This window comes from Sparus aurata, chromosome 9 (assembly GCF_900880675.1).
Source record: "Sparus aurata chromosome 9, fSpaAur1.1, whole genome shotgun sequence".
In the NCBI taxonomy this organism is placed as follows: domain Eukaryota; kingdom Metazoa; phylum Chordata; class Actinopteri; order Spariformes; family Sparidae; genus Sparus; species Sparus aurata.
In genome coordinates this window covers 34,809,017-34,823,893 of record NC_044195.1, presented here as the reverse complement: position 1 = coordinate 34,823,893, position 14,877 = coordinate 34,809,017, and the positions used below count along the sequence as shown (strand labels likewise).

Sequence of the window (14,877 nt, the reverse complement as noted above, 5' to 3'; positions counted from 1 at the left end):
TTGCAACTGACGATGCATTCAGGTGCGCTCTCAGACAATGGGAGATGGGAGTTGTCAAATCTGGGAGGACTGTGTCAAGCAGGCGCCACCTACTGGACATCAGGGTCGATGCACTTTCCTTTGTTGGTGCAATTTAAGCCACTCTCATGTCCCAACACAAACATAATGTGATAAAATATTGAAACATTTTCTTATTTATAGCTGATCAGAATATTACGTCACTGACCTCCTTATGCAGCTCCCGTGGATCGTGATTGACTCAGAACCAGAATCAGAATCAGAACTCCCTTACATGACCTGCATATAAAGGAGTGTTACAGCAGCATTAATTCAATTTAACAATAAGCAATAATAATAGTACAAAATAAACCATATAATAAAAAGCTAAGAAATAGATTCCGATATACATATTTTGTACTATGTGCCCCGCCCCTTTCTGTGACATCACCCCCATGAAGTCGTCATTCGCATTTAATTTCATTCATTTTATGGTAAAAGTACCAAACAGATATCAGTAACAGTTGAGCTGAGATAACCAAATTACCTGAATTCACCTGATTACAATATCAAAGTAATGTAACTTGATTACATTCCATTAGTATTGGAATAATAACAAATAAGGATCAGAGAAATTAAATATCAATTTAAAAAATACCTTTTTAATCGTATTAACTGTTGTTTATGTGTGTCGGTTCAAGTAATGTTTGTTTTGTTTTTATTTTACCTTCTATTGACAAAACAGATTAAGTAAATACAGGATGCAAGATTGAAACCAACATCCAGACGTAGTTTTGAACCAAGATAAACCACAAACCTTTTATTCTCAGACACTTGCTCTAACAACTGAGCAAAAGAGCATTCAAAGGTTCCCAGGTCTGATCCAGGTAAACCACGCAAAATAAGTCCCGCCCACTGACTCTCTGACGAATCCAGGTGGTGCGCGCGAAAAGGGGCGGTCTCGCTCGTTTCCCGCGTGAACTTACTGCATTTCCCTCCAAAACCTCAGATGTGTATAAAAATGGCTGAATGATTGTCACTCTGTTTGGAGCTGCTCTTCTCTGAGGACACGAACACGGTCAGTAAACTGTTCTGTACGAATCTGCTTTATGTGTCCAGTTACCTGCTCAGTACAGGTGTATTCATGTCTGTGTGGGAGGTGTCCAGATCAGTTATTACCTGCAGATCTCAGGTAAATAGCCCAGGTGATCTTCCTTCATATATCAGCAGCTCTACATAGTAACTACCTCCATGTTGTCTCAGCCCATTAAGTTCTACATATGTGCGGGTTAAAATGGAGCCAGCCTCCCTCTCATGTCGGTCAGATTTGTTTCTGCCTCAAATGTTTCTGAAATAACTCTGAACAGAAGCTGAAGATCTCTCATTTAACTGTTAAGTTTTGAGGTAAATTCGGCTGGAACATAATCCTTTAATTACATCCAGTTAAATCCGTGATGAAGTTGTGTTTTGCTCGGTGCGCCAAACTCCATTGAGATTTTTGCCGTTTTTTTCTCTGCCGCGTTTATTACATGAATATTGTACAGTTAATTAAATGTAGGCCACTTTCTTTAAACAACTCGGCAGTTTCGGTAAAATCGGCATGAAACTTTTTTGAAAAGGATGTATTATTTTAAAAGGCATGGAATCTGGTTTGCTAACGTTAGCTGGTCAGTTTAAGTGAGTGGTCATGTTATGCTATGTTAGCTAGCTGACTTTAAAGTTGTTGCAGATGCACTGCACGGCTTGGAAACACGTTAGCAGCGGCTCAGCTGCCTTTATTAACGGGTAAGGACACAATAACCGGTACTGACACTATAACGAGCTTATAAAGACATCTGAGTCATTTAATCGTCGTGTTTTTACAGACAGGTTTGCATGTTAGCTAACGTGTTTGTCTGTTGGAGAGTGTTAGCATGACGCCATTATCCTGCTGTGTAATGTTAGCTTGCTAATACTAGCATCGTTACAGCTGAATATCTGAGTACAGCACAATTAGCCAACAGGCTCCATGTGTTGTGATTAATGATGTCTCAGTATGTTAGCATGTCAGCAGCTAGAAGGTCATTCTGAGCAGCTAAAGTAGTTTAACACACAATATGCAGCCTCATTGTAGCTGCACATAATGTATTCAGTTTGTCTCAGTTCTAGTTTAATATGTTAATTAAATCACTGCACTGACTCCCTGTGTGTTAAAAGATAGACTTTAAAATCATATTACTTGTGTATAAAGCCCTAAATGTTCGCAGGACTGAATACATTTTGCTTACTTTTGGTTTACCTTTAAAAAACACATTTATTAAATCAGATTATAGTAGATTTTACAGTGCAGAGTGGTGAGAGACTCCTGAAGTGATGTCATGCACATGGTTACAGACTGCTATACCATTCTTTATTATGAAATGATAATTTCATTTTTACCAGACGTGTCTGTAATCTGATTACATCTTCTTTTCTCCTGTTACAATCAGAATATATATGTGTACACTCACACATATGCATGTAGTCATCATGTTATATTAAAGAACTTCCTCCTCTCTCCAGGTGAACAGTGGGACTTGTCTTCAGCTTCAGGTGGGACAGCTCTGACCTGTGTGGTGATCAGACCTGGAGAGGAGAGACACCTGGTCCAACAAGGTCAGTGCAATAGACTTGCAAAAATTAAAGGCAGAAAGTGTGAGATTTTTCAGTTGCTGTTCATTAATACTCTAGGATCAGTAAATGATTCTAGAGAATAGTCGAGTCTCATTCACAGGTCGTTAAATACCGATAGTTTGGTTTACCAGCAGCGATGGCCATGCTCTCCTCCGTTGTCCCAGACTGTCAGCATGGTTGATTGTTGACGAGATGTGTGTAAAAGCGAAACTCTTGCCAAAAAGCAACCAAGGCTTTATTTGGGATTGAATATGAGTCAAACCTTCGTGTGAAAGCATAATTACGATGAAAGAGGCACTTTTAAGATTTACTGTAGTTTCGGTTTTGGGCAGGTTAATTTTGAACGGGAGTGGATGGGTAATGACACGCTAGCATCAAAATCGCTATTTTTAGAACACTAAGGCTCGACACAACATGAAACTTTGCTGGTAGTATCACCAGGGTCTCTACACATGAACACGAGCATTGAGAACATTGTTTGTGTACACAGAGTTTACTTAAAAAAAAAAGAAGTTTTTGAACTACTCACGTTAGCTGCTGCAGCTCCGGCGCGTCCCCGTCATGGCAGACAAAAAGAGTTGACCCCCAAGTGCGACCTGACAGGCAGGAGAGTGATGGTGAAGCGCTCCTCAAGCCTGCCTGTCAGGTCGCACTCAGGGATCCACACTTCTCCACTGGCAGGACGGCGGCGAGCGGAACAAGCTACTGCTAACGTGAGTTGTTCAAAAACCTTCTTTTTCATAAACTCTGTGTACACAAACAATGTTCTCAATGCTCGTGTTCATGTGTAGAGACCCTGGTGATACTACCAGCAAAGTTTCATGTTGTGTCGAGCCTTCTTACTGTTCTAAAAATAGCGATTTTGATGCTAGCATGTCTTGCCCCATGCACTCCCGTTCAAAATGAACGTGCCCAAAACCGAAACTACGGTTAATCTTAAAAGTGCCTCTTTCGTCGTAATTATGCTTTCACACGAAGGTTTGACTCATATTCAATCCCAAATAAAGCCTCGGTTGCTTTTTGGCGAGAGTTTCACTTTAAAAACCATTTAAAAATGCTTGGCTGGTGGTGGTGCTTGTACCAGGGTTTCCCCGAGGCCCTGGTCGTAACAGGAGCATTAAATCAGTCAAACTAATTTTACAAGCTTGGTGTTGTCAAATGTTTTCTATCAGATCAGTAGGAAATGTTGTGCTGCTCGCATCTTAGGTAGCTAGCGCTTAACGACCCGAGCTTTAAAACAGAGAGAAGAAGATGACGACGACAATAAAGAACAATATATGTAATAACTACTTACATTTCATTAGTTTTTCCTTCTTGGATTGTTACTGTTCTTCATTGTCGTCGTCATCTTCATCTACCTACAAATAGGTGCTGAGCTGTGTCAGTCAAAAACTAATTAGCCAATGGGGACGCTCTGCCGATAAAGCCCGCCCACCCGAGAGGTTCTGCCAAAACTGCAAACAAAAAGTCAGGAGCGCAAATCAGAGAGCTGCAGAGAGTCAGTGCAAAAGTCAGAGCGGGGAGAGAGAAGCAGAGGGAACCTAAACAAAATAATGCATTATTAGAGGAGAAAAAGAACAATACTTTACACTATTTGGCAAATTATTTGATTGCAAATTGTATTTGATTTATTTATTAGTTTTATCTTCTCTCAAATTCCTATTTTTGATTGACATTTGGGAAGTTTTGTTTGTTTCTTTTGGCACAAATCTGATCCCATAGGTTTTTACTCATGTTGTACTATGTTAAACTTCAAGGGACCTTAAAACATCAAAATGTCAGTTAAAATATGTTGGTAATGCTCAGCCTTCACTTTCAAACGTTAGATGTTCAGAGGTGGACTTATATCTTATATCTTATTGTGACTGTGGAGATGTTAGAGACTATTTTGACTTCATGTACATAAATGTACCAAGATAAACAGATTCAGATCAGATCCCTGCTTTATTTCAGACTGTAACACTGTAAAGTCTAGTTAAACTTTTGAATTGAATAAAGAGCTAAATGGTGATTATATATTTTTTTGTTGTATTAGAACCCTTTTGTCTGTTGGCATAACAAAATACATCTTTTACATTTCATTGTGTTTTAGGGAGCAACAGAGAGCTTCATCACTGTCCGAGGTCAGAGTGAAGATTTATTCACAGGGAGAAACATTCGGCTGGATGGAAGTAAGACAGTCATAAATCATAAATAATAAATAGCCCATATGTCAGTCCTGATGTCACAAATCTCTGCATCCCTGTGTTAATGTGATCTTGTGTTGACCTTTACTCTTGCTTCTCTCTGTGTTCAGAACAGTTCTGGAAACAACGGGCCTGCAGGGGAAGGTCGAGTCCAGCAGGCCAGAAACAAGTGGGACCATTTAAAGAACAGAAAGAAGTAGCTGCAGGTTTGAATGATGATGTGGAAACTAAATTATATTTGTTTTACCCATGCAAGTTAATAAATAATTTGCTGATAATTGCTGATTGATTTCCACCACCTTAGGATTGCAGATATCCAGGGACAGCAGAGGGTCAGCGGGAGGCCCGGCGCTGCTACTGGACCTGGTGTGTCCTCATGGAGGAGGTGTTAGGACAGAGACCTTCCTCTGTCCTAACACCTCATCCATGAGGACACACCAGGTCCAGTGACCAGCAGGAGGGAGGATGAAGGAGGAGGAAGAGGAGCAGGGAGGAAGAGGAGGAGGGAGGATGGAGGAGGATGAAGGAGGACATGAGGCTGCAGAGAGGATGGAGAGACTCTTCTCTGCTCCAGAGGACAATCCTTACATTATATCTGTTATTTAGTTAATTTGTGAGTTATTTTAACATTATTTGTTCATAATTGTTCATTTTATATAATTCATAAAATAAAATATTGCTCTATTGTGACACGTTGTCAATTCCATTCAGTATTTACAGCTTAAGTATAATTTATAACAGCAAACGGCATCAAGTGCTGAACAGGAATGTTTTATTTTATTATTAATACAACTATTTACAAAATTACAGCATAAATAACTATTTACAGATTATTATTCACTATTAACAAGAACAATTCTTATTAAAAGCGATATTAACAGTTACAGATGATGGACAGTAACAGGCTCAGCAGGAGTCCCTGCAGTGCTGCTGGGCTGGATGCTGTCAATAATAAATCATTACAACAAACAAAGATATCTACCAAACATTTTAAATAGGAATAATGCCTTTAAAATTAAAATAAAACCATATGTGGTGATCAACAGTTTGTCACCATGTATGTATATAAGTGTTTATCTAATGACGTGACAGATATTATTATGAAGCGTCACCACAGGTACCTCAGCTCCTCAGTGGGAGCTGCTCACCTGTTTCACTCAGACTGAGCTTCATGTTCAGCTTCAGTTCAGCTGCTGTTCCACCTGCACACAGCAGAGGCTTCAGTCACTGGTTCAATTCCCTGTCAGTCACTATCTGAGGAGGAGACGGTCAGAATCACAAAGGTTCCGCCTCTTCTTCCTCCAGGTTTCACAATGAGGAAGTAAAAGAACAAAAGTAACAGAAGTCTAGATAGAAGAAGTTTAACAGCTACAACATTCATAAAAGTGTTTGTGTGAAATTAGATAATATGTAGCCTATATATATTAACTAATACTGACCCCCTGCTTTGTTCTATTGGACATCGTTTTGTTCGGCTTCATATATGAAAGCTGCTGTGTGTGTCAGTGACAGAGGTGTAGCTCAGCGGGCTGCGATCCGTGGCGGTGGACTGTGCGACACACCGACACAGTGAGGTCGCGCTGTCTGCGAACCACGGATCGCTCCCGGGGCGGTCCTCTGTCTTCTCTTCTTTTTATTATTAAAACAGCCTTTAAAATGAAAATAAAACCATATGTGTTTCTCTTTAATACGTCATGTTCGCACATCTGAACATCAGTCTGTTTCAAACACTCACTGAAGGACAAACAGACAGAAAACCTCCAGGGAACAAACTCTAAAGGTTATTTTACTGTCACCTCTAAACAACATGCCAGGAATAATAAACTTAATCTGTGGACGTTTAACTCAGTATTACTTCCTAACTGTTGTCAGTAATTCTCACCTCACGGGTTCGCGTCCAGCGGTCCCCGAGGATGAAACCACGGGCGCTGTCCTCTGCTTTTACACCTGTGGACTCATTAACAACACCTGTGCTGTGTGTGCAGCAGTGAATGCTTCCAGTCTGACTTCGGTGTGAAACACGATCCATAACTCTCAGTCACTTCTGGCTCGTGCTGGTTTTGTGTGTCGTTACCTGTCAGACCCGGTAGATGGCGCCCTACACACACCTGTGATGACGTCACACCTGTCTTGGTCAGTCCACTTCTGAAGAGCAACATGTCTGAAAACTGACTTCCAAGAGAATGTGACAAAACTACACGAGACTTTACTTTAATTACAACAAACTGACAAACATCATGTGTGAGATTCAGGACACAGTTCAGACCGGATCAGTACTTTATTTCTCTCTTTATTGAACACTACTGACTTCACACCCTGAAGTCACCATGTAACTCTTTTATTTTTGGCCTTTATTGATAGAACAGCTGAAGTCAGGACAGGAAACAGGATGAGAGAGAGAGAGGGAGTGACACGCAGCAGAGGGCCCCATGCCGGGAACACTTTAACGAACCCGGGGCCGCTGCAGGGAGGACAGAGCTTCTGTACATGGGACGCTCTACCAACTGAGCTAAACGGCGCCCCGTAACTGTTTATTTTTAATGACGTGACAGATATACACCCGACTACACCCTCCAGCATCTGGACTCCCCAGGAACATATGCCAGGATCCTGTTTGTGGACTTCAGCTCTGCTTTCAACACCATCCTCCCGGCTCTGCTGCAGGACAAGCTCTCCCAGCTCCACGTACCTGACTCCACCTGCAGGTGGATCACAGACTTCCTGTCTGACAGGAAGCAGCGCGTGAAGCTGGGGAAACATGTCTCTGACTCCCAGACCATCAGCACCGGATCCCCCCAAGGCTGCGTTCTTTCTCCCCTGCTCTTCTCCCTGTTGCACCTCCAGTCAGTCCGTCAGTCCGTCAAGCTCCTGAAGTTCGCAGACGACACCTTGCTCATTGGGCTCATCTCTGGCGGGGACGAGTCCGCCTACAGGTGGGAGATTGACCATCTGGTGACCTGGTGCAGCCAGAACCACCTGGAGCTTAACGCTTTAAAGACAGTGGAGACAGTCGCGGACTTCAGGAAGAACCCAGCCTCTGTCATCCTGTGTGGCTCCCCAGTCGACTCTGGAGTCCTGCTGCTTCCTGGGCACCAACATCACCCAGGACCTAAAATGGGAGCTGTGAACATCAGATCTTTCACCAAGAAAGCCCAGCAGAGGATGTTCTTCCTGCTGCAGCTGAAGAAGTTCAACATGCCAAAGACGATGATGGTGCGCTTCTACACTGCCATCATGGAGTCCATCCTCACCTCCTCCATCACATCTGGTACACTGCTGCCACTGATAAGGACACGAGCAGACTGCAGCGGATCAGACGCTCTGCTGAGAAGCTGATTGGCTGCAACCTTCCATCCCTTCAGGACCTGCACAGCTCCAGGGCTCTGAGGCGTGCAGGCAGGATTGTGGCTGACCCGTCCCATCCCGGTCCCAGACTTTTTGAGACTCTCCTCTGGCAGGAGGCTGCAGTCCATCGGGACCAAAACCTCCCACCACATGAACAGTTTCTTCCCCTCTGCAGTTGGGATCCTGAACATGTCCCAGGACCCACTGACTCCTGCACTCATACCATCACCCCCCATGAATGTATGCATTACAGTAATGCAGAATTTGCAGATTTTTTGTAATTTTTAAGTATCCTTTATTTTTTTTACATTGTTTTAATTTGATCTTTATCTTCTTTAATCTCTTCACTTGTGTCTCTGTTTATATATTGTTTATATTGTATATTGTATATATAATAGTCACTGTTTGTTCACTGTTTATTGTCTCAATGTATGCACCTTATCCACCAAGACAAATTCCTTGTTGGTGTAAAACCCTTCTTGGCAATAAATCTTTTTCTGATTCTGACATTATGAAGCGTCACCACAGGTACCTCAGCTCCTCAGTGGGAGCTGCTCACCTGTTTCACTCAGACTGAGCTTCATGTTCAGCTTCAGTTCAGCTGCTGTTCCACCTGCACACAGCAGAGGCTTCAGTCACTGGTTCAATTCCCTGTCAGTCACTATCTGAGGAGGAGACGGTCAGAATCACAAAGGTTCCGCCTCTTCTTCCTCCAGGTTTCACAATGAGGAAGTAAAAGAATAAAAGTCAAAGAAGTCTTGATAGAAGATAGAAGTTTAACAGCTACATTCATAAAAGTGTTTGTGTGAAATTACACAAATAAATTAATATTAATCTTGATGCTTTGTTCTATTGAAGTTCGTTTAGTTCAGCTTCATATATGGATGCTGCTGCATGTAACGGTGGCAGAGGTGTAGCTCAGCCGGCTGCGATCCGTGAATCGTCCACTTTGCGCGCCGCACCTGCCCCCAGTGCACCGCGGGAGTCGATAGATCACCGATCGAGCCCTCAGTGGTCCTCTGTCTTTTCTTTTCTTCAGCAGCCTGTGTTCTCTGTGTTCCTCTTTAATACGTCATGTTCACACATATAAATATACATTCAGGAGTTTTAACTCTGAACATCAGTCTGTTTCAAACACTCACTGAAGGACAAACAGACAGAAAACCTCCAGGGAACAAACTCTAAAGGTTATTTTACTGTCACCTCTAAACAACATGCCAGGAATAATAAACTTGATCTGTGGACGTTTAACTCAGTATTACTTCCTAACTGTTGTCAGTAATTCTCACCTCACGGGTTCGCGTCCAGCGGTCCCCGAGGATGAAACCACGGGCGCTGTGTTCTGCTTTTACACCTGTGGACTCATTAACAACACCTGTGCTGTGTGTGCAGCAGTGAATGCTTCCAGTCTGACTTCGGTGTGAAACACGATCCATAACTCTCAGTCACTTCTGGCTCGTGTTCGTTCTGTGTGTCGTCACCTGTCAGACCCGGATGACGTCACACCTGTCTTGGTCAGTCCACTTCTGAAGAGCAACATGTCTGAAAACTGACTTCTCAAGAGAATGTGACAAAACTACACGAGACTTTACTTTAATTACAACAAACTGACAAACATCATGTGTGAGATTCAGGACACAGTTCAGACGGGATCAGTACTTTATTTCTCTCTTTATTGATCACTACTGACTTCACACCCTGAAGTCCAGAAGTGACAGATGAAGTACTGATCCGGTCTGAACTGTGTCATGAATCTCACACATGATGTCTGTCAGTCTGTTGTCATTAAAGTCAAACCTCATGTAGTTTAGTGTTGAAGCTCAGTGAACTACATCGTCTCATCAACACGGAACCAGAACCAACATGGAGCCAACTGGGTCAGAAAAGGTTCTGAACAAGATGAACATCACAGTAAATCTGTTCATATGGACAATTATAACTTTTTAATCTCTGAGATTATGTAGTTTTATTCTGTATAATCTAATAATCTCAGACAACATCCCTGTTTTGTCTTGTGTTCTTGTGTTCTGGTGAGTTCTGTCTTCATGATCTCAGATATTATCTGAGTTGTTTCTCATATATCAGATTCTGTCTTGTAGATTAATGACTCGTCACAGAAAGAACAAAGAGAGATTGAAAGTCGGAAATTGTAATTTCCAATGGAGTGCTGGGCAAACTGGAAGGGGGCGTGGCTTAGGCTCTCTATCTGGGTTGTCACACCTGTCCAGAAGTCCACCTGTTCACCTTTATTATCGCTGCTGTTCCACCTGCACACGGCAGAGGTTTAGCTCAGTGGGTTGCGGTCCGGAAACGTGAGAGACCGAGCGATACCCGAGTGGTCTCGTCCCTGGCTGGTATCGCGCGGTCCGCGTGCACGGATACCTCTCCAGGTGGTCCTCTGTCTTTTCCCTCCTTCAGCCCTGCAGAACCGTCTCCTGTCCTGTGGGTCTGTCTCTATCAACAGGTGTTGTTAATGAGTCCACAGGTGTAAAAGCAGAGGACAGCGCCCGTGGTAGATCCTCGGGGCGCGAACCCATGAGGTTAGTCAAACGTGAGTTAAGAAGTAACCACGGAGCGCCGCTCACACACCAGAGCTTCATCATACTGAACATGAGGAAGTGGAGTTCGGCAGCAGTCTGATCAGCTGTTAAGTGATCAATAATCCCCACAGACCCGTTTACAGAACCTACAGTCCACTTTAACGGGTCTGTAACAAGGTTCTGTTGGTGACAGTCACACAGATGTGGAGGTCGTGTTGACTGAGATCTGTGTTGGACTCAACAACGATCAATACATGTTAAAGAGACAGACCCACAGGACAGGAGACGGTTCCGCTGGGCTGAGGGAGGTAAACACAGAGGACCACCCGGGGAGGGTTCTGCGGTCCGCCCACCACACCAGAGTGTTAAAGCCGCCAGGAAGGAAGGAGATTCAAATAAAATAATAATAATAATAATAATAATAATAATAATAATAATAATAATAATAAATGTTTTGATTCTTTATCTCATAATTTGGATTTGAAGCTCAGAATTCTTAGAATATACTTTTTCGTCACATTTTATGTCAATATTTGTATGAAAATCTTTATTTGTCTTCATTTGGTTTAAAATAATAACATATACTTTATTTCTGTAGCTTCCAGGTCATGTGACATATTTAATCTAAATCAGTGCTTAAATGTCTTCATGTCCTGGTTGAATGACACAAACCTCTTTTTATTGGATTCAAATGTTTTTTCTCTATATTTTCTTGACATTTTTTGTAAAAAATCTGTCTGATGTTTCATTAGTTTGATGAAAAAACAGACTTTTACTCTAATACCGTTAATAAAAAACAAAACTCAGATAATATCTGAGATCAAAGTTCACAAATCTACTGGAGGAAAACATGAATATTGTCTAAGATTATTTATCATTTATATGAGTTTACAAGAACACAAATACAATCTCTGAGATTAAAAAGTTTCACATTTGCAAGAAAAAAACCCAGAAAAAATTTCTAAGATCGTGACGTCATAATTCACCTGATAAAGATACAAGAAAAGTAGCGATTATGAAATTCATACAGAACAAACTTAGATAGTCTAAGAGATTAAAAATGATATTTGTTAACAAGAGAAGGTTTAATGTGATTTTCATCTTTTTCACGGCCTTTTCTGAGCATTATTGAATCAACAGGTGTTGTTAATGAGTCCACAGGTGTAAAAGCAGAGGACAGCGCCCGTGGTAGATCCTCGGGGACCGCTGGACGCGAACCCGGTGAGGGGAGATAACTTGTGGTAGTTAAGAAGTAACCACTGAGCTAAACCTCCGCCGTGTACAGATGGAACAGCAGGGCTAATAAAGGTGAACAGGTGGACTTCTGAACAGGTGTGACAACCCAGATAGAGAGCCTAAGCCACGCCCCCTTCTGGTTTGCCCAGCACTCCACTGGAAGTCGAAATTTCCGACTTTCAATCTAAAAGCGGTCCAGTCAGCCCCGTTTATTCTTATTACCGTTTCTTGCCCAAACAATAGAAGAAGGAAGAGGATGAAAAAAGAATAATAATGACACAAATGTTTTCGTCATATTTGTATCTATATTATTTATGAAAAACATCATTTATTTCCAACAGGTTTCATGTTTAATCACCTGTTTTCAGACCGGATCAATACTTTATCTGTCTGTCTTCATTGATTACTGTCTTCACGCCCTGAAGTCCCTCAGTCCTGACCCGTTAGAACCTCATTACATGAACCTTTGTCTGGTACTGAATGAAGTGACAGATGAAGTACTGATCCGGTCTGAACTGTGTCATGAATCTCACACATGATGTCTGTCAGTCTGTTGTCATTAAAGTCAAACCTCATGTAGTTTAGTGTTGAAGCTCAGTGAACTACATCGTCTCATCAACACGGAACCAGAACCAACATGGAGCCAACTGGGTCAGAAAAGGTTCTGAACAAGATGAACGTCACAATAAATCTGCTCATATTAACAATTATAACTTTTTAATCTCTGAGATTACGAGTTTTATTCTGTGTAATCTAATAATCTCAGACAACATCCCTGTTTTGTCTTGTGTTCTTGTGTTCTGGTGAGTTCTGTCTTCATGATCTCAGATATTATCTGAGTTGTTTCTCATATATCAGATTCTGTCTTGTAGATTAATGACTCGTCACAGAAAGAACAAAGAGAGTCTCATTAAACCAGAACATGAAGAATGTTGCACTGATTAACTCAGTAAGTCACCTGACCTGGAGGCTGCTGAAGGACAACAGCTGATTAAACATGAAACCTGTTGAAATAAATGTTTATCACACATAATATAGATATAAATATGATGCAAACACATTTATTCTCACAGTTCTGAGCTTCAAATCTAAATTTGTATGAGAAAAGAATCAGAACTCTTTTTTTTTATTTTTGATTTTTTTTTCATCCTCTTCCTTCTTTTTTTGTTTGGGTGAGAAAAAGTCAGAACGTGTTTAACAGTAATGAGAATAAACGAAAAAGAGAAACACAGAGAACACAGGCTGCTGAAGAGAGAAAAGACAGAGGTACTCTGGTCTCGATCCGCAGTCCGTCAATCGCTGCCGACACTCTCTGTGTTACCTGGCGCAGATCCGCAACCTCACGGCACCGTAGACCACTGAACTACACCTCTGCCGACGTCACAGGGCGCACGTCACACCTTCATCCATCATTAATATATATACATATTGTTTAATTCCACACAAACACTTTTTTTTTATGGTGTTGTAGTTGTTAAACATCCTCTATAGTTAAACAGCAGTCTGAACAGGTGTGAAGTGATCAATAACGATCAATACATGTGGCAGTTAAATTATGTAGGCTATAGAAGAAGTTTAACAACTACAACAACATTCATAAAAGTGTTCGTGTGGAATTAAACAATACCTATCTATATAAATGATGGATGAAGGTGTGACGTGCGGCCTGTGACGTCGGCAGAGGTGTAGCTCAGTGGTCTACGGTGCCGTGAAGATGCGGATCTGCGCCAGGTAACACAGAGAGTGTCGGCAGCGATCGACGGACTGCGGATCGAGACCAGAGTACCTCTGTCTTTTCTCTCTTCAGCAGCCTCTGTTCTCTGTGTTCCTCTTTATTACGTCATGTTCACACATATAAATATACATTCAGGTGTTTTAACTCTGAACATCAGTCTGTTTCAAACACTCACTGAAGGACAAACAGACAGAAAACCTCCAGGGAACAAACTCTAAAGGTTATTTTACTGTCACCTCTAAACAACATGCTAATAATAAACTTTACAAGAATCAGAGACATTATTATACACACACACACACACACACACACACACACACACACACACACACACACATATACAGTATACATATCTCTAGATAGATAGATAACAAACAATATGAACAACCAATACAATAAATAAATATCACCGACCAATAAATAAACAAACAATACAATTGATTATGAACATTAATTGCATCTTTCTAATAAGAATTGATAATAGTTATAAGTTATAGTTATAAAGCATTTCATTGGTTGTTAACAGTGAGATAAGTATAAACTAACTTTACATTCACCATGTAACTCTTTTATTTTTGGCCTTTATTGATAGAACAGCTGAAGTCAGGACAGGAAACAGGATGAGAGAGAGAGAGAGAGGGAGTGACATGCAGCAGAGGGTCCATACCGGGAACACTTTAACGAACCCGGGGCCGCTGCAGCGAGGACAGAGCTTCTGTACATGGGACGCTCTACCAACTGAGCTAAACGGCACCCCGTAACTGTTTATTTTTAATGACGTGACAGATATACACCCGACTACACCCTCCAGCATCTGGACTCCCCAGGAACATATGCCAGGATCCTGTTTGTGGACTTCAGCTCTGCTTTCAACACTATCCTCCCGGCTCTGCTGCAGGACGAGCTCTCCCAGCTCCACGTACCTGACTCCACCTGCAGGTGGATCACAGACTTCCTGTCTGACAGGAAGCAGCGCGTGAAGCTGGGGAAACATGTCTCTGACTCCCAGACCATCAGCACCGGATCCCCCCAAGGCTGCGTTCTTTCTCCCCTGCTCTTCTCCCTGTTGCACCTCCAGTCAGTCCGTCAGTCCGTCAAGCTCCTGAAGTTCGCAGACGACACCTTGCTCATTGGGCTCATCTCTGGCGGGGACGAGTCCGCCTACAGGTGGGAGATTGACAGTCTG

General features: G+C 42.0%; 1 long non-coding RNA gene across 1 annotated transcript; it reads left to right on the top strand.

The window, feature by feature from the left end:
• Positions 1-4,740: 4,740 nt before the first annotated feature.
• Positions 4,741-5,294, top strand: LOC115588016 (uncharacterized). The gene is made up of 3 exons (XR_003985259.1): positions 4,741-4,820; positions 4,946-5,041; positions 5,140-5,294. It is a non-coding gene; the product is annotated as an uncharacterized LOC115588016 (long non-coding RNA).
• The last annotated feature ends 9,583 nt before the right edge of the window (positions 5,295-14,877 follow it).